The following is a 23,845-nucleotide window of genomic DNA, read 5'->3' as shown; positions in this document are numbered from 1 at the left end:
GGAAGCTGCAACATTAAATAAAATTTAAAATGGAGATAGACAGTTTCCTAGCAGATAAGGGAATTAGGGGTTCTGGGGAGAGGGCAGGGAAGTGGACGTGAGTCTAGATTTGGATCAGCCATGATCCTATTGAATGGCGGAGCAGGCCCGAGGGGCCGTGTGGCCTACTCCTGCTCCTACTTCTTATGTTCTTATGTTATTCTGCAGAAGTCCTCAAAGACACCCAGACAAAATACGCTAAATGGAAGCTGTTTTTCCCTAAGTCTAAACAAAAAAAAAAAAATTTGTTCGCTTGTCTGGATGTTCGGAAAAGACTGTGCTGGAAGACCCGTTGATCTCTGTTTGTGAAGTGGGGGTTAAGACGAGAGACACAAGCACAGAAAAGGCAACCTAGTATTTGTCACAAGAGTAGTGCTGAGGCAAAAAGACTCCCAAGTCTGAATGTCGAGGAGTTGGTCTGCTTAACTCGAGCAAGGTGGATAGTGAAGCATGTTTATTATGTTATGTGGAGATATGTTGTATCACTTGAACTAAGTGAATCTGATCATGACTATGGCTAGGCATGTTCACCTTGCTGTGTAATAAAGTGTAACAATTCAAACCAAGCCTTGCCACTTCTACTGTCAATTCGTTCCACTCTTAAGAGAGATTGAAGAAATACATGTGCAAAAGACACTGATACCCAGATCAGGCTATCATTGAAGTGAACAACCCGTTAATTAGTTTTGCTGGTGTTGGTTGAGGGATGAATGTTGGGTAACCAGTAAGCGGGTAGTAAGAGGCGGGTGGGGCCTTATTAGAGACAAAGAAGGTGATATATGCTTAGAGGTGCAGGGCAAGACTAGAATACTCAAATGAGTATTTTGTATCCGTGTTTACTAAGGAGGTGGATGCTAACAAAATATCAGTAGAAGTAGGAAAGGTAGAAGCAATGGAAGGGATGAAAATTAATACAGGATGTACTAAAAAGGTTGGGCATGCTTAGAGTGGGCAAGTCACCTGGTCCAGATGGCTTGCTAAGGGAATTGGGGGAGGAGATAGCGGAAAGGCTTGCCATAATTTTCCAATCTTCCCTAGATGCGGGGGATGTGCCTGAGGATTGGAAAGTGGCAAATGTGACACCATTGTTCAAGAAAGGGTGTAAGGACAATCCCAGTAACTGCAGGCCAGTCAGTTTAACATCAGTGGTGGGTAAAGTTTTAGAAACAATAATCAAGGAAAAAATTAACGGGCACTTGAGGTTTAAGCTAATTAAGGAGAGCCAACACGGATTTGTAAAAGGCAGATAGTGTTTGACTAATCTAATTGAATTTTTTGATGAAGCAACAGAGAGGATTGATGAAGGGAATGCAATGGATGTTGTCTACATGGATTTTTGGAAGGCATTTGACAAAGTACCATATAGAAGGCTGGTTACCAAAATTGAGGCTCATGGAATAGGTGGGTCAGTGGCAGCTTGGATAAGGGATTGGCTTAAGGACAGAAAACAGCGAGTTGTGGTAAATGGCTGCTTTTCAGAGTGGAGGATGGTAGACAGTGGTGTTCCCCAAGGGTCAGTGCCTGGGCCACTGCTTTTTAAAAAATATATATAAATGACCTAGATATTGGAATACAGAGTAGAATTTCTAAATTTGCTGATGACAAATCGGGAAGTGCAGAGGGACCTGGGTGTTCTTGTGCACCAGTCACTGAAGGAGAGCATGCAGGTGCAACAGGCGATTAAGAAGGCAAATGGTATGTTGGCCTTCATATCAAGGGGGTTCGAGTATAGGAATAGGGATACCTTACTACAGCTGTACAAGGTGCTGGTGAGACCGCATCTGGAGTATTGTGTACAGTTTTGGTCGCCCCATCTGCGGAAGGATGTTCTTGCCATGGAAAGAGTGCAACGGCGATTCACCAGGCTGATACCTGGAATGGCGGGAATGACCTACGAAGAGAGATTAAATAGTTTGGGCTTGTACTCACTGGAGTTTAGAAGATTGAGAGGGGATCTCATCGAAACATATAAAATTATGGCAGGCCTGGACAGGCTGAATTCAGAGAGAATGTTTCCAATGGCCGGGGAGCACAGAACCAGGGGCCACAGTCTAAAAATAGCGGGCAAATCATTTAAAACAGAGATGAGGAAGAATTTCTTCACTCAAAGAGTGGTGAGCCTGTGGAATTCCCTGCCACAGAGGGCTGTGAAGGCTAATTCAATAAATATTTTCAAGAGAGAATTGGATATATTTCTGAAGGCTAAGGGGATTAAGGGTTACGGAGAAAAGGCGGGGACGGGGTACTGAACTGGTAAGATCAGCTATGATCTCAGACGAAGATCAGCCATGATCTCATTGAATGGCGGAGCAGGCTCGAAGGGCCGAATGGCCTACTCCTGTTCCTATCTCTATGTTTCTATGACACCAAACTTGGGGGTGTGGCAAACAGTGAGGATGATACCAATCGACTGCAACAGGACATAGAAAGGCTAGCAGAATGGGCAGACAAGTGGCAGATGGAATTTAATAGAGAAGTGTGAGATGATGTATTTTGGCAGAAGGAACAGGGAGAGGCAATATACACCTAATGGCACAGTTTTAAAGAGTGTGCAGGGACAGGGGGACCTGGGAGTTAATGTGCATAGGTCCCTGAAGGTGGCGGGACATATTGAGAGAGTGGTTAGCAAAGCATATGGGATCTTGGGCTTCATACATAGAGGCATTGAGTACAAAAGTAAAGAAGTTAAGCTGAACCTTTATAAAGTGCTGGTTAGGCCACAACTGGAGTATTGCGTCCAGTTCTGGTCACCACACTTTAGGAAGGATGTGTAGGCCCTTGAGAGGGTGCAGAGGAGATTTACCAGAATGGTTCTGGGGATGGGGGATCTTCGCTACAAGGACAGGTTGGAGAAGCTGGATTTGTTTTCATTAGAGCAAAGGAGGTTGTGGGGTGATTTGATAGAGGTGTACAAGAGTATGACGGGTTTGGATAGGCTAGACGGGGAAAGGCTGTTCCCACTAGTTGATGGTCCAAAGACTAGGGGACACAGATTTAAGGTTTTGGGCAAGAGATACAGGGGAATGTGAGGAAAAACTTTTTTACGCAGCGAGTTGTGATGACCTAGAATTCGCTGCTGACTGAAGTGGCGGAAGCGAAGACACTCGATGTTTTCAAGGGGAGACTGGATAGGCACTTGAGGGGAATAAACTTGTAGGGCTTTGGGGATAGAGCGGGGGAATGGGACTGACTGGATTGCTCTACAGAGAGCCAGCACAGACTCGATGGGCCGAATGGCCTCCTTCTATGCCGTAATGATTCGAGTACACATTCCCCCTCGCACAACCTCCCCCCGCCCCCCCCCCAAAAAGAATTCAGTTACATTCATTCAAGCCTATGTATACATCATCCTTGTATGTAGTCCTAAAGATCGAAAGAACTTGCCTTCCCTCCCCCTGAACAAAGCAGCAGCAGATCGTTGCGTGGCATAGCCACGCCAAATCCTTAAAAAGGAGGTAAATGAATATCTGCCTGGTCCAGAATAGGATTAAACATTATAAATAAAAGTTGTAAGTGGTGTTATGAAGTGTGGTTTGCAGCTATTGTATTGGGTGGAATAAAGGAAGCTTTACTCTGAAGCTGACTTTGCAATACTTGTCCTGGGAGTGAATGAACATTAACACAAAATTCAGTTGCCCCCACACCCCAGACACTGGAACAGAGACCAGGGTATGTTATTTGTGGAATTCAGCCAGTCAGGGTTGAATTCTCTAATTGTAACACTAGATTGATATCGTGAACCTTTGCTTTTTTTTTAAAGCAGGTCAGGGAGGAATTTCACAAGAGCTTCTATTGGATGTTCGGTATGTAGTTATTCATTTGTCAGTAATGGTTTCATTAAGTGGGGTAAAGTTCATGGCATGGCCAACTGTACATGATGTGTTGGAAGGAGTGGGCCAAATGCAATGACAGTAGACCATATTTTAATGTGTTGCCTTTACCTTGATTTTAATTTGAAAGAAAGTGGCAATTGAAGAAAAATATAATGGGCCGTATTTTCCAATCGGAGTCTTCCTGTGTGCCGAGGCCTCCGATCTGGAAAAAATCTACGGACTTATCTGATGGCTCCCGAGGTCCGGACACTTCCACTCCTGGGCCTCTCCAAACTCCAAGTGCGCAGGGCCCACGTATCCCAGGGGCGCAGGCAGTTCGCAGCGTCCCTGGGATCACTTGGGCCATCGGGAGCCAATAGGAGAAGGGAATCTCCCTTCATACACTTGACAGATAGACCTGTCAAATAATATGAATGGAGACCACCCCAAAAACACAGTAAAACATTAAATACATTTTTAAAAAATCACATTTTTAAAATGAGTTGAAATTACAATAAATTAAATATTTTAAACTAATTAAATTTTTCAGAGAAATAATTAGTTTTTTACGGGGCTAAAAATAAACTTTTTTAAAAAGTATTTTTTAAATTATAAATCAGTGAGAATTTTAAAAAACTTTTTTTCAACTCTTATGCTGGTAAAAGCAGGCCTTGCACTTTTACCAGGCGCAAGATTTCTAAGGGTTTTTCTGCGGGCGGAGGTCCATCCGCCCGCAGAGGCCCTTCTCCAGGGCAGGCGTCCGATCGGAAATACCGGTTTTCAGCGCATGCGGTTTTCTCAAGTTCTTTTCCATTAGGTACTCCCGTTATTAACTTTGCTTTGTGCCAAATGAAACTTCTTGTAGCGGGCATAATTGAGCATGATGTAAAAAATCACTTCTCTCATCCTAATGCTAAGTGTTCTTGCTTCTTTTGTTCATCTGAAGATTACACGTAGTAGGAAGAATTTGGCATTGTATTTTCTGCCACTTACACTGCACTTTCGACACTGTAGCTATGCTGAAAATGCTGCTGCGCTAATACCTAAAGTATAGTATAATGTTGCTGCTGGCTCGATCTTCTAAACCTATGTCTAGATAACATAATAGCAAAATACTGCGGATGCTGGAAATCTGAAATAACAACAGAAAATGCTGGAAAAACTCAGCAGGCCAGGCAGCATCCGTGGAGAGAGAAACAGAGTTAACCTTTTAGGTCGAAGACCTTCCGTCAGAATTGGGGGGAAAAAAAGCAGGAAATGGAGCAGATTTAAAAGCAAGTTTAGGGGATCAAACACGAGAAGGGAAACTGAAAGCAATGAAGATGAGCAAGGTTGAAGAGACAAATGGAAATCCCTTCGGAGAGAAGAGCAGAACTTCTTCAAGGTGGGCATTCCTAGAAGAGAGGTGGCAGTGAACCAAACACTAATACAATAGCAAAATACTGTGGATGCTGGAAATCTGAAATAACAACAGAAAATGCCTAGATAAGCTTGCTTCTAAATTGCCATCGCATTGCAGCTGGTAAAAAGCACAGCTGTTAAGCTGGTGGGTTGAAAGCCTGCCTTTTTATCCTGGATGGTACATTGAAGCCATTGTTGAGATACCGCGGCAAACGTGGGAGTCGAGACCAGAGCTATTGAAAACACAACTGCTTTATTCCAACCACATGACAAACAGGAACTAGAAAAGCCCGCGCATCCACTTAAATACTTCCCAGACAGGAAGTGCTCCCGGCAGCCTGTCCCTGCGGGAAACAAGTTGCTGGAGGAAAGGGCCCCCGGCTGGGGGCTTCTGCTTAGACTGTCTGTGCCGCCGTGAGCGGATTATGTCCAGTGGTGGTGTGTCGCCACAGAGCTCCCCCCAGAATCCGCTTAGGAGGAGTGGACGAGTCGTGACGGTGGTCTAATGGTTCTGCCGCAGCGGCTCTGAGTGGTCGCCGGTCTGGTTGGTTGGGTCGGGCGGTTCGCCGCCGGCTGTGCTGGCTTGCCAGGGGGACGGCCTCTAGTTGGAGGCTGGGCCACGGGGACCTGTTCCCCTGGTTCTGTGTGTGCTGGTTTGAGCCGGTCGATGGAGACTGTCTCGACCCTGTCGCCGAGTCGCAGCTTGAAGACCTTGTCCCCGGTTTGTAGTACCTCATACGGACCGTTGTACGTCGTGTCGCACGAAGACGAAGCGCGCCTGCTGTAAATTTGGCGGGACGTGAGGTGCGAGTTCGCCGTGTCGGTTGACCGGAAGTGGGGCGAACTGCTGAGCGGAAGAGAAAGAGTCGAGCCGCTGCTGTTCGGCCGACCAAGGCTTGGTAGGCTCCGGAAGGAATTCGCCTGGGACGCGCAGCGGTTGTCCGTAGACTAACTCTGCTGCCGAGGACTGGAGGTCTTCCTTGACCGCGGTGCGTAGGCCGAGTAGCACCCACGGTAGGCGGTCAGTCCAGGTACTGTCCTGCAGGCCGGCGCGGAGTGAGGCCTTGAGTGACCTGTGGAAGCGTTCACAAAGTCCGTTGGCCTGCGGGTGGTACGCCGTGGTGCGGTGGAGCGTCACCCCGAGGTTGCGTGCTGTGGCCGTCCAGAGTTCGGAGGTGAACTGGGCGCCTCTGTCGGAGGTTATGTCGGCCGGTACGCCGAACCTCGCAACCCAGGTGTTAACGAACGCCCTGGCGATGTCGGCTGTGGTGGTGGAGGTCAGCGGCACTGCCTCAGGCCAACGTGTGTAGCGGTCGACCATCGTGAGGAGATAAGTTTGGCCTTGCGATGGCGGCAGGGGACCGACGATGTCGACGTGTACGTAGTCGAAGCGGCGGCTGGGTACCTCGAAGTCTCCCAGGGGTGCTTTGGTGTGCAGCTGTACCTTAGCCCATTGGCAGGCGAGGCAGGAGGTGGCCCAAGTCCGAACATCTCTGCTGAGGCCGCGCCAGATGAAGCGCTTGGAGAGGAGTTTGACGGATGCGCGGGAACCCGGGTGAGAGAGCCCGTGGAGCGCGTCGAAGACGCGGCGGCGCCAGGTCTCGGGGACGACCGGCCTGGGTTGGCCGAGTGAGACGTCGCACGTGACTGCCGTGGCTTCGGGCCCGTGCGCGACCTTGGCTAGGCGTAGCCCTGGCAGGCTGGTAGCCGCCGAGAGGAGGTCTGGGTCCGTGAGCTGGGCCGCTGCTAGTTGTGCGTAGTCGACCGCGAGGTGATTCGCACAGACGGCGGGACGGGAAAGGCAGTCGGCGACCACGTTGTCTCTACCGGAGACGTGCTGAATGTCCGTAGTAAACTCGGAGACGGCCGCGAGCTGGCGTTGCTGCCTAGCGGACCAGGGTTCGGTGTGCTTGGCCATCGCGTATGTGAGTGGCTTGTGGTCCACATACGCGGTGAAGGGGCGGCCTTCCAGGAGGAACCTAAAATGGCGGACCAACAGGTGGAGTGCGAGAAGCTCGCGGTCGAAAGTGGAGTATTTGACCTCCGGGGGGCGCAGTTGGCGGCTGTAGAAGGCAAGTGGCTGCCACGCGCCATTGATCCACTGCTCGAACACGGCCCCGACCGCGTGGTCGGAGGCGTCGGTGGTGAGCGCGACCCAGGCATCGGCCCTCGGGTGCGCGAGCAGAGTGGCGTCGGCGAGCGCGTTTTTGGTGGCGTCGAAGGCGGCTGCCGTGTCAGTGGTCCAGGCTACGTCCATCTTGCCGGATTTTCCTCGGAGGGAGTCGTATAGGGGCTTCATGAGGGCTGCGGCTCTGGGGATGAACCTGTTGTAGAAGTTCACCATCCCGAGGAACTCCTGGAGGCCCTTGATGGTTGTGGGGCGGGGGAATTGCTGGACGGCCTGCACCTTGTTGGGCAGGGGGACGGCCCCAGCAGGGGTGATGTGGTGACCGAGAAAATCGATCTCGGTTAGGCCGAATTGGCACTTCGCCGGGCTGAGGATGAGCCCGTGTTGGGCTAGGCGCCCGAACAGGATGCGAAGGTGTTCGAGGTGTTCCTGTTTGGAGGAGCTGGCCACGAGAATGTCGTCTAGATAGACGAATAGGAAGTTCAGGTCCCGGAGGACTGAGTCCATAAGGCGCTGGAAAGCCTGTGCTGCATTCTTGAGGCCGAAGGGCATCCTCAGGAACTCGAACAGGCCGAATGGGGTGATGACGGCCGTTTTGGGAATGTCCGCGGGGTGTACGGGGACTTGGTGGTAACCGCGCACCAGGTCGACTTTGGAAAAGACGGTTTGTCCGGCCAGTCGGGCCGAGAAGTCCTGGATGTGTGGCACCGGGTATCGATCGGGGGTGGTGGCGTCGTTGAGGCGGCGGTAGTCCCCGCAAGGGCGCCAGCCTCCGCCGGGCTTGGGGGCGATGTGGAGGGGCAAGGCCCAACGGCTGCTGGAGCGGCGGATGATGCCGAGTTGTTCCATGTTGGTGAACTCGGCCCGCGCGATTTCCAGCTTGGCCGGGTTGAGTCTGCGGGCGTGGGCAGAAACTGGGGGGCCGGTGGTGGGGATATAGTGTTCCACACCGTGCTTGGCGGCTTTGGCCGAAAAGGTCGGGTTAGTGAGGGCGGGAAACTCAGCTAGGAGTGCCGAGTAGTCGTCCGTGGCTCTGGCGAGGCAGTAGGTCGTCAGGCCGGCCGAACGGGCCGGGGTAAAGGCGCCGGGGATGGGGGCCATAGTGTTGATGTCGACGAGGCGGTGCCTCGGAATGTCGACGAGGAGGCCGTGGGCGCGTAGGAAGTCGGCGCCGATGAGTGGGCAGAGGACCTTGGCTGTGAGGAACTCCCAGCGGTAGCGGCGGCCCGCGAGGTCGAGCGTGACCATGCGGGTGCCATATGTGCGGATTTCAGAGCCGTTGGCTGCAGCCAGTGTGATACCCCGTGTGCCGCGTTGGATCTCGAGGGCGGAGGCGGGGGTGATGCTGTGCTGGGCCCCTGTGTCGCACAGAAATCGGCGGTTGGTTCTGTCGTCAGTGACGTACAGTAGGGGCTCCTTCTGCCCCGCGGCCATCGTGGGGGCCGGTGCAGGGGGGGGGGGGTTTGAAGGAACACGGTGGCGTGCAGCGTTGAGCCCTAGCGCCAAAACGGGTGTGGTAGTAGCAGTGACCCGGAGTGGTAGGGCGGTCGGGCCTAGCGGCCCGGGAAGACCGCGTGGTTGTTGCCGTGAGGTCGGGCGCGACGTCGCGAGCGGCCTGTGCAGAGAGCAGCCGGTCGGCTTTTTCGGCTATATCATTCAGGTCCGTGGAGTCAGACTCCACAATGAGCGGGCGGATGCTGGCGGGGAGCTGCCGAATGAAAAGCTTGCGAAAAAGGGCGCCGGGATTTTTGTCGTCTGAGAGGGACAGCATGTGGGAAAGCAGGTCTGATGGTGAAGCGTCACCAAGGCCGGGGAGGTCCAGGAGTTGGCAGTGGCGCTGGTAAGAGGATGTTTGAAATTTTTTAAGTAGCGCAGCCTTCAGATGTTCGTACTTGCCCTCCGTTGGTGGATTCTGCAGCGCTGCCCAAACCTTGGGGACTGTAGCGTAGGTGAGCGAGGCGACGAGGTAGTCGTACTTCATGGCGTCGACTGTAATGCCTTTCAGCCGGAATCTGGACTCAGCTTGAACGAACCAGGCTTCGGCGAGGTTCTCCCAAAAGTCTGGTAATTTAACCGTGACTGCGTTTGTATCCGCCATGCTAGCTTAGGATTCGTCCTGAGCGTCGGGGTCACCAGTGTTGAGATACCGCGGCAAACGTGGGAGTCGAGACCAGAGCTATTGAAAACACAACTGCTTTATTCCAACCACATGACAAACAGGAACTAGAAAAGCCCGCGCATCCACTTAAATACTTCCCAGACAGGAAGTGCTCCCGGCAGCCTGTCCCTGCGGGAAACAAGTTGCTGGAGGAAAGGGCCCCCAGCTGGGGGCTTCTGCTTAGACTGTCTGCCGCCGTGAGCGGATTATGTCCAGTGGTGGCGTGTCGCCACACCATCTTCTATTTTCTGATTGAGTGTCCATCAATAGAAAACATCAGCCGTTGGAAGCCAATTAAATTCTACTCTGAGCATGAATTTGAGCACTGGCTGAGCTCTGTCACCGCCCACCCCCCCCACCCGCCCCGGCTGGGTCCCATTAGAATGTACGGAGAGCAATATAATTGCCTCCATCCTGCTTATATAGCTGCTATGATGGTTCCAATACCTGTCTGGCAGCACCAGACAGTGACCGCTTTGCAATAAGTTACTGCACGATTGCTTCATTCTGAAGATTTGAAACCCTAATTGTTTATAATAAAATTATAAAAAATATCGAAGCATTAACTGCTAATGTTGTACTGTTGTTTAAAAAGGGATAGACCGAGTATTAACAGGCCAGTCAGCCGAACCCCGGTGGTGGGTAAATTATTGGGGGGGGAAATTCTGAGGGACTCTATTAATTGTCATTTAGAAAGGCACGGCTTAATCAAGGACAGTCAGCATGGATTTGTTAAGGGAAGGTCATGTCTGACTAACTTGATTGAATTTTTTGAGCAAGGCTTTAGGCAAGGTCAAACTGGTCAAAAAAGTAAAAGCCCAGGGGATCCAAGGGAAAGTGGCAAATTGGATCCAAAATTGGCTCAGTGGCAGGAAGCTAACGGGTGTTTTTGTGATTGGAAGGCTGTTTCCAGTGGGGTTCCACAGGGCTCATTACTAGGTCCCTTGCTTTTTGTGGTTTATATCAATGGTTTAGACTTCAATGCAGGGGGCATGATTAAGAAGTTTGCAGATGATACAAAAATTGTCCATGTGTTGATAAGTGAGGAAGAAAGCTGTAGACTGCAGGAAGATATCAATGGACTGGTCAAGTGGGCAGAAAAGTAGCAAATGGAATTCAATCCGGAGAGGTAATGCATTTGGGGAGGGCTAACCAAGCAAGGGAATATACAATAAATAGTAGGATACTGAGAAGTGTCGAGGGACCCTGGAGTGCATGTCCACAGATCCCTGAAGGTAGCAGGACAAGTAGGTGGTTAAGAAGGCATACAGGATACTTTCCTTTATTAGCCGAGGCATAGAATATAAGAGCAGGGAGGTTATGCTTGAACTGTATAAAACACTAGTTAGGCCACAGCTACAGTACTGCGTACAGTTCTGGTCACCACATTACAGGAAGGATGTGACTGCACTGGAGAGGGCGCAGAGGAGATTTACAAGGATGTTGCCAGGACTGGAGAATTTTAGCTATGAGGAAAGATTGGATAGGCTGGGGTTGTTTTCTTTGGAGCAGAAGAGGCTGAGGGGAGACTTAATTAAGGTGTATAAAATTATGAGGGGTCTAGATAGAGTAGATGGGAAGGACCTATTTCTCTTAGCAGAGAGGTCAATTACCAGGGGGCATAGATTTAAAGGAATGGGGAGAAGGATTAGAGGGGAGTTGAGAACTTTTTTCACCCAGAGGGGTGGTGGGGGTCTGGAACTCGCTGTCTGAAAGGGTGGTAGAGGCAGAAACCCCCATCACATTTTAAAAAGTACTTGGATATGCACTTGAAGTACTGTAACCTACAAGGCTATGGACCAAGAACTGGAAAGTGGGATTAGGCTGGATAGCTCTTTTTCGGCCGGCACAGACATGATGGGCTGAATGGCCTCCTTCTGTGCCGTCAATTTCTATGATTCATTGGTTGTGAAATAGTATGTCACAATTTGATCATATATTGATTTTGTTTTATTTAATGCAGCAAAGTAATCCAGCTCCCAGTGATTGTTTAGTTGGTTCCATACAGACAAGGTCCCAGGTTTAATCTGATAGAAGTGTGTGTGTGTGTGTGTGTGTGTGTGTGTGTGTGTGTTTCGCCCACCAAATTGGCTATTTGACAACAGGAACGTCACAAAAAAGCCCAATTATTATCCGTGCCTGATAATTGCAGATGTGCATTTTGAATTGGGATTGGAAACCCTATCTGATAAATTTTTCTCTCTCTCCTTCCATTCTCCCCGAGCCTGTCGACGCAAAGGTCAATTGTAGCACCTCCCATGGCCTGCCTTGCTCAGTATCGCACCATGTGGCATGTTTACTCACTCAGCCATTTATAGAATGTAATTTTGAAACCGATTAAAAACTCATTGTGTTCCGTTAACACTTTTTTTAACCTCCGTTGTTTTCTTTATACCAACCATGTCTCTGATCTCTAATGGCAAAGAAACTAGTCCGCACTCTGAGAACAGATGATCAGTGTTAATTGACAATAGGCAATACATGGCTGTTGCAATCTGCGGAACTGGTTTTAAACCGAACAGAATCTACAGTGCAGATAGAGGCCATTTCGGCCCATCGAGCCTGCACCGACACATATCCCACCCGATCCCCGTAACCCCACGTATTTAATCCCCTTAACACTAAGGGTCAATTTATCATAGCCAATCAACCTAACCTGCACATCTTTGGACTGTGGGAGGAAACCCACGCAGACACAGGGAGAATGTGCAAACTCCACACAGACAGTCACCCGAGGCCAGATTTGAACCCGGGTCCCTGGCGCTATGAGGCAACAGTGCTAACCACTATGCCACCGTGCCGAACGGTTTGTATAAACAGTTTTGAATTTCCCAAACTTTGTTGACTCTTTAGCTTTGTGTTCAGAGTTCAGACGTTGAAGATTGCAAAATAATGCTTTGATTAGTGGTGGTGCTTCCTGCTTGCCCCCCCCCCCCCCCAAAAAAAAACATGGACATTTAGACACAGTAGCAGCTTGTGAGCAGTGTTCATTCTCTGCGCTTGTATTTTAGAACAACTTGACTCGCAAAACAGCTTCCAGCTGCTGTTACATTTTTCAGACTATAGCCCAACTAGCACTGTAGCTATAGCCCTCCCAATTTTCTAACCCATTGAATGGCATTTTCTTGCAATTGTGTGGCATTCTTTCTGCCAAGTGTTTTATGTACTTCAATTACTATATTCGTTTAAATGCTTTAAATTATAATGTATTTTAAACTTTACTTTATAATGCAGCATGTTTTCAGTGATTCTGATTGATGCCCAGTGGCTTTTGAATTTATTTGTACTGTCTTTTGAAAACTGGGGGGTGGTGTCTTATTTTCAGTGTAAATCCAGTTTTTTTCTCTCTCTCTCTCTCTCTCTCTCCATGCATTAAATGCCTCAAGTTTAGCATCAGATGTGAGTGAAGTGGTTTTGGATTTCCACCAACACAAAACTTGGGTATAATCTGGGTATGAAGGCTCAAACTGACCTTTGGACCCTCAAATTGTTAGCTGGTCACGCCATAAAATTAAAGTGTGATTTTAAAAATCTGGACAGCTGCAAGTTTAAGGAAATACCTTTTGGTGCGGGGGTGTAATTAAGTCAAGACAGTTAGTCGTATCATGTGGCGGTCTGTGCCATGCATCTAGTTAAATTCAGAAGGCGATTATGCCAGAAGGGTTTGGTAGCAGCACAGCTCAACAAATTATAGGCAGCTTAACACGGCCTGAAATAAAACCGTCTCGGATGACTTGCTCCTCCTGGCAGTTGTATAACTATGGAATTTGAGTCTAGAATTTCTAGACACAAAAGGCATCTTGCAAGGGGTATGGGGGGAGAGAGCAGGAATGTGGTATTGAGATAGAGGATCAGCCATGATCATATTGAATGGCGGAGCAGGTGCGAAGGGCCGAATGGCCTACTCCTGCTCCTATTTTTCTATGTTTCTTTTCTAGAATCTAGTGGAAATCACCAAATGGCCATGCTTCACTGCAGAGCCCAGCAAATTTACAGCCTATTGTACATTACTGCAGTAGAACTCGTTCCTGTAGTTCAAAGAAAACCTGTGACATTTTAACCCCTTGAAAGATAGTTTAAGGTCGTTCAGTCGACTTCTTAAAAACTGTTCATGGCTGCAGGTTTTTTTTATTGTGGGAAGAGGGGAGGGACTTGCACAAAGTAAGTGTTTTATAAATACCTTTCTAAGTTTGATTGCAAAAAGCATAAGCATCTCTCTGGATTGTTCATTTTCTACAGAAGATATTGTGCTCTGAAAAGTAATTTGTTGCTTTAAGTGCTTTGCCATGTTTCCCTCCTTTGTTTTGGTCCAGGATCCATTAGATACAGTATTTGCTTGTAAAATTGTTACTCTAGAAATGAACACTTTAATTAAACATAATGAGATGTCCCAAATGCACTTCACAGTTAAGGGTTTGACTCGAATAAGATGGGGCTGGGGAAAGGGGTGTCAGAGGTAGGTTTTAAGGCGGATTTTGAAGGTGACACGAGATGTAGCCAGGGTTTAGGAAGGGAGTTTTAAGTGTAGGGTCTGGCTCTATCGCCAGTGGTAGAGTGCAGGAAGGGGAATTGTTGAGCAAGGGTGCTGGTAAGGCTCGAGGTTGTAAAGGTAGAGAGTAGCGAGGAAGCTTGTGGAAGCCGGCAGGGATTTAGGTCATAGTTGTGCAAGGTTTTGTGTGGGATAGGATGCAGTCCTTGTTTGGAGGATATTGATGTGACTGGAGTGACGAGCTGTGGATAAAGGGGCTCAACGGCAGTGCGGACAAGGTAGTGGTGGAGACAGTGGGTTTGCAGGTGGAAATAAGTATGGTGATGGACTGGATACAGCTCTTCTCAAGACCAGCAGAGCGTTGTGTATTGTTGAGATAAGCTTGAGTGGACAGCCAGGGAGGGGGTTAGAATTGGGGGCTAGGGCGTAGAATTTTGGCAGGGGTCAAATGGGATGGTTTCATTCATTACATTGCTCAGCTGCCAAAAATTCTCGCTTATCCATAACTTGATATGGGACAAGCTGCGACATTGGTAGAATCCAGAGTGGTAGTGGAAAGATAAAGCTGGTATCATTGGTGTGCATATGAAAGCTGACTTTGTGAATGATGTTACTGAAGGCAATGTGTAAATGAGGGGGATCAAGGATGGAACTTTGGGGCATACTGAGGTATGGAGGGTGAAGGCACTGCAGGAGATGTGTTGGCAAGGTTGGGACAGGTAACTGGAGCCATGAGAATAGTGGTCGACGGAGGCGAGGTGGATGGTATGGTTAATTGTGTTGAAGGATGTAGGATAATCTGCCTTAGTCCCAGTCTGACATTACTCTGGTGAGGGTGGACATGGGGGCGATACTATCAAGTGTCATGAGTTCAGAGCTGAGGTGGGCGATGAGCTGGAAGTTGTTGGGAAGTGGAGGAAGCTTGCGCAGCTACGGTAATAGCCTCAGTTCTGGAAACCAAGAAATGCATATGTTCCTAACCACTGGCATCCGATGTAAGGATATGGGGGGAGTATGGGTGGGAGCTCCAAGGAATGTCCCAAGTGTTGCACATAATTCATTTGGATTGGAATGTCTGGTTAGGCCATTCTAGCAGTTTCCTTATACCTCCCTGCGGTTGTTTTCATGGATTGTTTAGACAATTAGCGGTTGAAAGCTGTATACATTTGCATCTTGAGTGATTAGTTATCTTTTATGCAGTAGCCTTATGTTGGTTGCTGGGAGTGAAGCAGCAGAGAATTTGTTTTTAAATTGAGCTTCTTGTCGATACGGAGTTCAATAATTTTACCAATATACTTTTTCACATTATAAACCAAGGAGAAACTTCGTCTAGGAGCCATTTTCAGTATTCCTGCCTACTGATTAGCAATGTTTTTTTTTAAAAAGAGGTATTCTTATTTGGTGGTGAACTAAATTAATCTGCAAAATTACATAATGCTTTCACTTTCAGTTTCCTGTGTAAATCCATGTAGTGGAAGTATTAATTTAACAAAAAGCAAATGACTGATTTTAATGGATCCTTGCTGAAATTTAACTTGGTGCACAGCAGTACAATGCAGTACAACTGTGAGCAGTTCAGTATCTCCTCTCTGTTTGTTCATTCAGCCTTGGCTCCTCTGCGCACGCGAGTAGCACATAGCAATCACCAGGCATACTCGCTAACCTTTACCACACTGAACTGAGTTCATTGCGAGTGTGGAGAGGAGTGGGAGGAGCACAGCCGCCATCCTGGCTCTCCGCCAAACAGACAATTAAGTGGTTGACTTCAGGGTTATTACAGGACACAAGCTCGGGTTTCAAGACTTGGAGCTTGAGCTGTATAATGTGTCTTCGGATTGAACAGCTCCGTGTTACCAGAGTCCTGTTACTGCAGAAATTCCTGTTTTCAAAATTCCATTAAGAAATGGTACTGCACGTTGAGTAATCACTAAGATGTTGTCTGGTACGCTGTTTAATATTCTATTGCTGAATTCATCAGACATATTCTTTCATTGTGTCCCCGCTGGCTTATGAAACAGCGTCTGGCACTTGATGGCTCCCATTCCCTCCTCCCTCCCCCTGCCTCCCAATAAGCTAGTTGATGCCTCGAATCTAAAAGAAACCTAAATTAATTGTGCGCGCACTTTTTGTTTTTTTGTTTTAGTCTCTTTCCTTAAGGCTTCCCAAAATGGGCAAAACTGGTCACCTGAGAATGTGGTTCCATTTGCACCTGGACCAGTGGCCAGTCTCCTTTCCAAGACGAAGAAAGAAGCACCGAGTAAAACGCAGGGTTCCACGGGGAAATCGATGGGTGTGCCACTCTTGTACACCTTCACGTTCTGTTCGAGTGGGAGAGGCCTGGAAGATGACAACTTGCCCACCTTCTGTCAAGGAATGGTGTGGTTAGTGTACCTAATGAGTAATGTAAAGGGGGGGGGGGCAAATGCGAGATTATAATTTTATTAGAATTGTGATACATTCACTACAATTACTTAGCTAGTGAATCGGCACAAAACATTGGTTTGCCATGTGCACTTTTGGGGACCCAATTATAGAAAAGGATATTGGGAGATGTAAAAAAGGTGTAGAATTGCTAGGACGATACCAGAATTGAGAGGATATTCTAAAATCATAGGATCGGATTTTGCCATGACGGTTAATTTGCACTTGCCCATAGACTTTCTATGGGCTCTTGCACTGGAGAAGTTCCTCTCAGCCAACTATCTATGCATCGCCCTCTACAGACTATCTGGGACCTGTGTGAACAGGACAAGCTCCTTAACCAATCAGGTTGAAGAATTATTAATGAGGTGCACAGACTCTGACCCAGAAGTGTAAGTTAGAACATTAAATTCAATGTCAAATCATGTACCAAAAGCTAAATAGAGAGAAGGAAAGAAAGATTGGATAGAGAGAGAGATAAAAGAGACAGAAAGAAAAAGTTAAAGTAAATTTACTTGTTTGCAAATCAACAATAATTTAAACTCTGGAGGAATGAGACTCCACACTTGTAAAAGTTAATTTTCAGTGCCAGAGAGGTTGTTTGGCAGTAATTAAGACTTATCACGCCATTAAAAAGGTACTTGCACTGGAATGGACAAGCCCTAAATTTTTCTGGTGGGTTTAGTGTATATTTGTAATGTAAAATTATAGATGGGTTTGTGGCAGGGAAGTCAACATTGTAACCACTGTGTTCAAGAATTTTTTTCTAATCTCTTGGTTCAATGTAATCTCTCGATGTTCTGACATCTGTGCAAGCATATTAATATTATTAGCACCCACAAACACAATTTAGTTTACATAAGGTTATCGTCTGATGAAGAGCTAACTCTAAAACTAAGAATTCAATGTGATTCTAATTCTGCCAACAGTAAATAATCAAGTATTTGTCAGATCCATTCATTAAATTGCTATTTAACACTGCAATAATGCCAATTTTGAAGCAGTCCGTTGTCCAGCTGAGTGGGACTCTCCTGGCTGGGTTTCACTTCTACCTATCCAGTCATAACCAGAGAAACTCCTGCAATGGTTTCTCTTCCCGCCCCTGCACTGTTGCCTCTGGGGTCCCACAAGGACCTATCCCTTGAGCCCTCTCCTATTTCTCATCTACATGCTGCCTCTTGGCGACATTGTCCAAAAGTACCATTTTCCCTAACTTTAGCATTCGTTCTATAATGAGGTACCTAGAACTGAACACTATACTCCATCTGTGGCCTAATCAATGTCTTTTACAAGCACAACATAATTTCCTTGCATTTGTATTTGATGCCTATTTATGTAAAACTCATCACTTTTTAAGATCTGTGTACAGGAAACTTTCTGGTATCCGGCATGGACGGGACCGACGTGTTGCCGGTTCATCAACAATTCCGGATAACCGAACGCTATAGTAAAAGATACGGAGCTCAGAGCTCCGTATAAAGCAACAAACCCTGTTGCTTGCTTCAAAACAATCGGCACAAGTTGCATTCTCTTTGATACTGTGTGCCTTAATTTCCACAACCAGCCTTTTATCTGGCACCTTAACGACTGAAAATTGATATCTATAACGTACTGTACACTGCATCCAGTAGTCTAGAATCTAGGGTCTAGAAACTGCACCGCTCCGAGGGGGGGGGGGGGGGGTGTGTGTGTGTGTGTAAAAATTAGGTTTATAATAAATGACTCCAATGTGGAGCCTGCAACAGTACAGATATAATGAGCCAGATAACCTCCTTCTGTACTTAATATCCTATGATTCCGTGTGAAAGAATAAACAAAACTAAACTAGATAGCATGGGACCTGTGCTGTAATATTTGTCCTCCAGGATTTCAGTGTGTTAAATGAGACATAAGTATATATTTTTTTTAAGCTTCAATGTTTAGAAGGTAGTGCACTCAAATTCTTGATTGTAGAGATCTTCAGAGTCGGGTGTAGCCATTAATGTCACAGTTGTGATAGTGTTTCTCTCTTTAAGATTGCCATTAGATTAGGCTCAGCATGCTGCCTTTTTAATAATTATCTTTCCATTTGCTCACCAGGATTCATGGCAGAAATTTCTGATGAGAAAATGCTTTGAACTTGTTGCATTGTGATTGGTCAGAAAGGAGGTGAAATAACCAGTAGGCTATTTTCAGAACAGGCAGGACTGTAGAAAAAGCTTGTGGTGAGATTTTCTAATTGTAAAAATGCTTTGATATAAAGGGGTAGTGTGTATCTTGCCTGCAACTGTAGCATTGGTGTACAGTACTTTTGCCTTGCAGTGGCTCTACGCTTTGAATGTAAATGCATCCGGAGGCAGGATATAACATAACCCTGGAGCAAAACTCCCTGCAGAGGTGTCTTGTACAGTGAGTTTGGGCTTTAACTCTGGATTTGCACGACACAGTTACAAATAGCTACTGAAAATTGCATCGAAGTGCTAAACTTTTAGTGTAAATCAATATGTTGACCTCTTCGTACAGGCTATTGCTGTACTTTGCCTTCTGTTCCATTCTCCTACCCTCTCGTGAGTCATTGTTACTTACCTACCTGCTGGTTATGTCATTAAGTTGCTAACATAACTAGTACATGATTGAAACTGGAGCCTTGCTGATACTGGCACTTAAGCGTGCATATAAATGTGATGAAAACACTGGTGTTTTAATGGTCCCTTCTACCTTCCTTCATTACCAAGACAGCAAATGATAAAGTATGGAGACACAGAAGTCAGTCCGTCAACAATTGAGGTCTTAAGACTCTTCCTGATGAAGGGTCTTGCACTTGAAATGGTGACTGACTGACTTCTGTTTCTTCAGAGATGCTGCCTGCCTTGAAAAATGGGCTACTTCCCCTGTAACAGTACTATGGTTGAGCTCTAGTGCATAGGTTTTCAAATGATGGTATACGAGAGGATAACGGAGGGTCACTAGGTTTCTGCATTTGCTAATTTCATGGCAGATTTTTCCATTTGAAAACCACCGCTGCTAACGTGTAGGTTTGCTCAGTTGCTGTATGCACCCACCACAACAGATATTAATACAATAGCAAAATACTGCACTGCGGAGTATTGCCAGCATTTTCTGTTGTTACAACTGTTCTAATTTATGAACACATTAAAAAGAAACATTGATGCAGTGCAAGGTATCAATTTCAAATTTGCCTGATTATTTAGTTTATCCTTGTAAATGGTATTTCAAAAAGCATTTTTTTTTTAATGCATTTAAATTGAAAATTATTCAATTTAAATAACTCCAGTGCTGCTTTTGCTTTCAGATTTCCAGCATCTGCAGTATTTTGCTTTTTGTTTACGTGGTAAAGTGTTTTTGAAGTATCATTCAGAGGGATGGGGGCGTGTTTGATTTTTTTTAAATTAAACAATGTGTGATTTTCCCTAAGGATGTTCCTTAAGGCTGGTTTTATACAGTGTCCTAATTGTAGATATCCTTTTGCATATGTGAACTAGATGCCATTTGTAAACAAATCTGAATAAAGCAATTTTAATCGGGCTTCAGATGTACACTTGCATATTTTAATGGCACTTGAGCTATTCTACATTTCTAAAATAAATGCTCATTGCACCATTCACAAGCACAAACTAAACAAAGAATTGGCTAAATTTGAAACTGCTCCTTGCAGTGCCTCAGCAATGGTTTTGTTTTAAATGTGTTTCCTACGTTACAACAGTGACTACATTTTAAAAGTATTTCATTGGCTGTAAAGCGCTTTGGGATGTCTGGTGGTCGTGAAAGGTGCTGTATACATGCAAGTCTTTTTTTCTTTTCATTAGTAAATCATAACCGCTTAATATCTGTTGTGGTGGGTGCATACAGCAACTGAGCAAACCTACATGATAGCAGTGGTTTTCAAATGGAAATAATCTGCTATGAAGTTAGCAAATTCAGAAAACCGATGACCTCTGTGAGACACCGCCATCTTCTCATACACCATAATTTGAAAATCTAGAGTGGTGTTCAACCATAGTGCTGTTGCAGACTAAGGAGGGAGTTTGCTTCTTGGTATCTTCAGTGCGGTGGGACTTCTGTCCGCCCCATAACTCTGACCCTGACTGATTTCCTGGGGTGAGCTTGGGTGGTGTTTCTTCTGCTGGGTGGCCTGCCTCCGATGGAATCATAGAATGGTTACAGCACAGAAGGAGGCCATTCGGCCTGTCGAGCCCATGCCGGCTCTCTGCAAGAACACTTCAGCTAGTCCCACTCTCCCGCCCTTTCCCTGTAGCCCAGCAATTTTTTTTCCTTCAGCTACTTATCCAACTCCCTTTTGAAAACCACAATTGAATCTGCCTCCACCAACCTTTCAGGCAGTGCATTCCAGATCCTGACCACTCACTGCATTAAAAAAAGGTTTTCCTCATGTCGCCTTTGGTTCTTCTGCTAATCACCTTAAATCTGTATCCTCTGGTTCTCGACCCTTCTGCCAACGGGAACAGTCTCTCTCTGTCTAGACCCCTCATGATTTTGAGCACCTCTATCAAATCTCCTCTCAACCTTCTCTGCTCTAAGGAGAACAACCCCAGCTTCTCCAGCCTATCCATGCAACTGAAGCCCCTCATCCCTGGAACCATGCTTGTAAATCTTCTCTGCATCCTCTCTAAGGCCTTCACATCCTTCCTAAAGTGCAGTGCCTAGAATTGGACACAATACTCCAGTTGAGGCTGAACCAGTGTTTTATAAAGGTTCATCATAACTCCCTTGCTTTTGTACTCTATGCCTCTGTTTATGAAGCCCAGGATCCCGTATGCTTTTTTAACCGCTTTCTCAACCTGCCCTGCCACCTTCAACGATTTATGCACATATACCCCCAGATCTCTCTCTTCATGCATCCCCTTTAGAATTGTATCCTTTAGTTTATATTGCTTCTCCTTGTTCTTCCTACCAAAATGTATCACTTCGGACTTTTTTGCATTAAATTTCATCTGCCATGTGTCCACACATTCCATCAGCCTGTCTGTCTTCTTGAAGTCTATCACTATCCTCCTCACTGTTCACTATACTGCCAAGTTTTGTCATCTGCAAAGTTTGAAATTGTGCCCTGTACACCCAAGTCTAAGTTATTAATATATATCAAGAAAAGCAGTGGTCCTAGTACTGACCCTTGGGGACCACCACTCCTCCAGTATACCTTCCTCCAGTCCAAAAAACAACCGTTCACCACTACTCTCTGTTTCCTGTCACTTAGCCAATTTCGTATCCATGCTGCCACTGTCCCTTTTATTCCATGGGCTTCAACTTTGCTGGCAAGCCTATTATGTGGCACGTTATCAAATGTCTTTTGGAAGTCCATGTACACTACATCAACCACATTGCCCTCATCAACCCTCTCTGTTACCTCATCAAAAAACTCAATCAAGTTAGTTAAACATGATTTGCCTTTAACAAATCGATGCTGGCTTTCCTCAATTAATCCATACTTGTCCAAGTGACCGTTAATTTTGTCCCAGATTATCATTTCTAAAATCTTCCCTACTAGCGAGATTAAACTGACTGGCTTGTTGTTGCTGGGTTTATCCTTTATACCCAATTCCCCAGTCCTCTGTCACCAGCCCCAAGGAGGATTGGAAGATTATGGCCAGTACCTCTGCAATTTCCACTTTTACTTCCCTCGGCATCCTCGGATGCATCCCATCCGGCCCTGGTGACTTATCTACTTTAAGTACAGCCAGCCTTTCTAGTACAGGTAGACTACCCTTTATCCGAAAACCGAAACCCTCTAAAAACCGAAGGTTTTTTCGGTCAGCGTAAGTCGTGCGCACGACATGACCAGAGTGGCGCACGACTTACAGGCCTAGCCGGATAAGGGATAGTGTAGCATTTTTCCGCACTTCTGAAAACCGAAATCGCTCAGCGTAAGTCGTGCGCACGACGCCGACGCCGACCCCGACCCCCCCGCCGAACCTGACCCCGACCCCCACCCCTGCCGACCCCCATCCTTACAAATAAACTGTACTACAGTATTTATCCCTGTAACTACAGTATTTATAGTCTTTATTTATCCCACTCAGGTATTCATAAGGTCCGCCGACCCCTACCCTTTCGGATAAGGGATAGTGTATCCTTTATCCGCACTCCCGAAAACCGAATTAATCTGAAAACCGAAGTGTTTTCGCTCAGCGTAAGTCGTGCGCACGACCCACCGCCGACTCCCACCCTTGCCGACCCCCCCGCCCCCGCCGACGCCGACCCCCACCCTTTCGGATAAGGGATAGTGTATCCTTTATCCGCACTCCCGCAAACCGAATTACTCTGAAAACCGAAGTGTTTTCGCTCACCTTCCGAAATCCGAAATTTTCCGAAAACCGAAACACGGCTGGTCCCGAGGTTTTCGGATAAAGGATAGTCTACCTGTACCTCCTCCTTATCAATTTTTATCTCATCCAGTATCTCAAATACCTCCCCTTTCACTATGACTTTGGCAGCATCTTCTTCCTTGGTAAAGACTGATGCAAAGTACTCATTTAATACCTCAGCCATGCCCTCTGCTTCCATGCGTAGATCTCCATTTTGGTCCCTAATTGGCCCCACCCCTCCTTTTACTACTTGTTTACTATTTATATGCCTATAGAAGACTTTGGATTCCCTTTTATGCTAACTGCCAATCTATTATTATACTCTCTCTGACCCTCTTATTTCCTTTTTCACTTCCCCTCTGAACTTTCTATATTCAGCCTGGTTCTCACTTGTATTCTCAACCTGACATCTGTCATTATGCCCCCTTTTTCTGCTGCATCTTTCTCTCTTTTGTCATCCAGGGAGCTCTGGCTTTGGTTGCCCCTTGTGGGAATGTACCTCGATTGTACTGGAACCATCTCTTTAAAGGCAGCCCATTGTTCGATTACAGTTTTGCCTGCCAATCTTTGATTCCAATTAACTCAGACCAGATCCATTCTCAACCCATTGAAATTGGCTTTCCTCCAATTAAGTATTTTTACTCTATAGATTTTTCCCTGTCCTTTTCCATAGTTAGTCTAAACCTTGTGATACAGTGATCACTGTTCCCTAAATATTCCCCTACTGACACTTGCTCTACTTGACCCACCTCATTCCCCAGAACCAGATCCAGCAATGCCTCCTTCTTCGTTGGGCCTGTTCTCCTGAACACACTTCAGAAATTCTTCCCCTTCTCTGCCCTTTACACTATTACTATCTCAGTCTATATTAGGATAGTTGAAGTCTCCCATTATCACTACTCTAGTTCTTGCACCTCTCTGTAACTTCCCTGCAAATTTGCTCCTCTGTATCTTTCCCACTCGGTGGTGGCCTGTAGAATACACCTAGTAGTGTAATGGCACCTCCTATTGTTTCTCAACTCCAACCAAATAGATTCTGTCCTTGACCCCTCCAGGACATCCTCTCTCCCCAGC

The 23,845-nt window shown here is 46.5% G+C and overlaps 1 protein-coding gene across 7 annotated transcripts in view; it reads left to right on the top strand.

Annotated features, from left to right (window-relative positions):
- LOC147124073 (long-chain-fatty-acid--CoA ligase 1-like) overlaps positions 1-23,845 on the top strand; it is a 214,499-nt gene that overhangs the window by 49,865 nt on the left and 140,789 nt on the right. The window contains exon 1 of one of the 7 annotated variants that reach the window (XM_085981275.1): positions 3,821-3,842. The exons of the other annotated variants lie outside the window; for them this stretch is intronic. The gene's annotated coding sequence lies outside the window, so the exon portion shown is untranslated. Of the gene's footprint in view, positions 1-3,820; positions 3,843-23,845 lie in introns of those variants that run through there. 7 annotated transcript variants of the gene reach the window in all.

This window comes from Somniosus microcephalus, chromosome 1 (assembly GCF_052327205.1).
Source record: "Somniosus microcephalus isolate GS21.2 chromosome 1, FLI_Smic_1.0, whole genome shotgun sequence".
Taxonomy (NCBI): Eukaryota; Metazoa; Chordata; class Chondrichthyes; order Squaliformes; family Somniosidae; genus Somniosus; species Somniosus microcephalus.
Note: the sequence above shows the minus strand (reverse complement) of the source record. Positions and strands in the feature narration are given on the sequence as shown.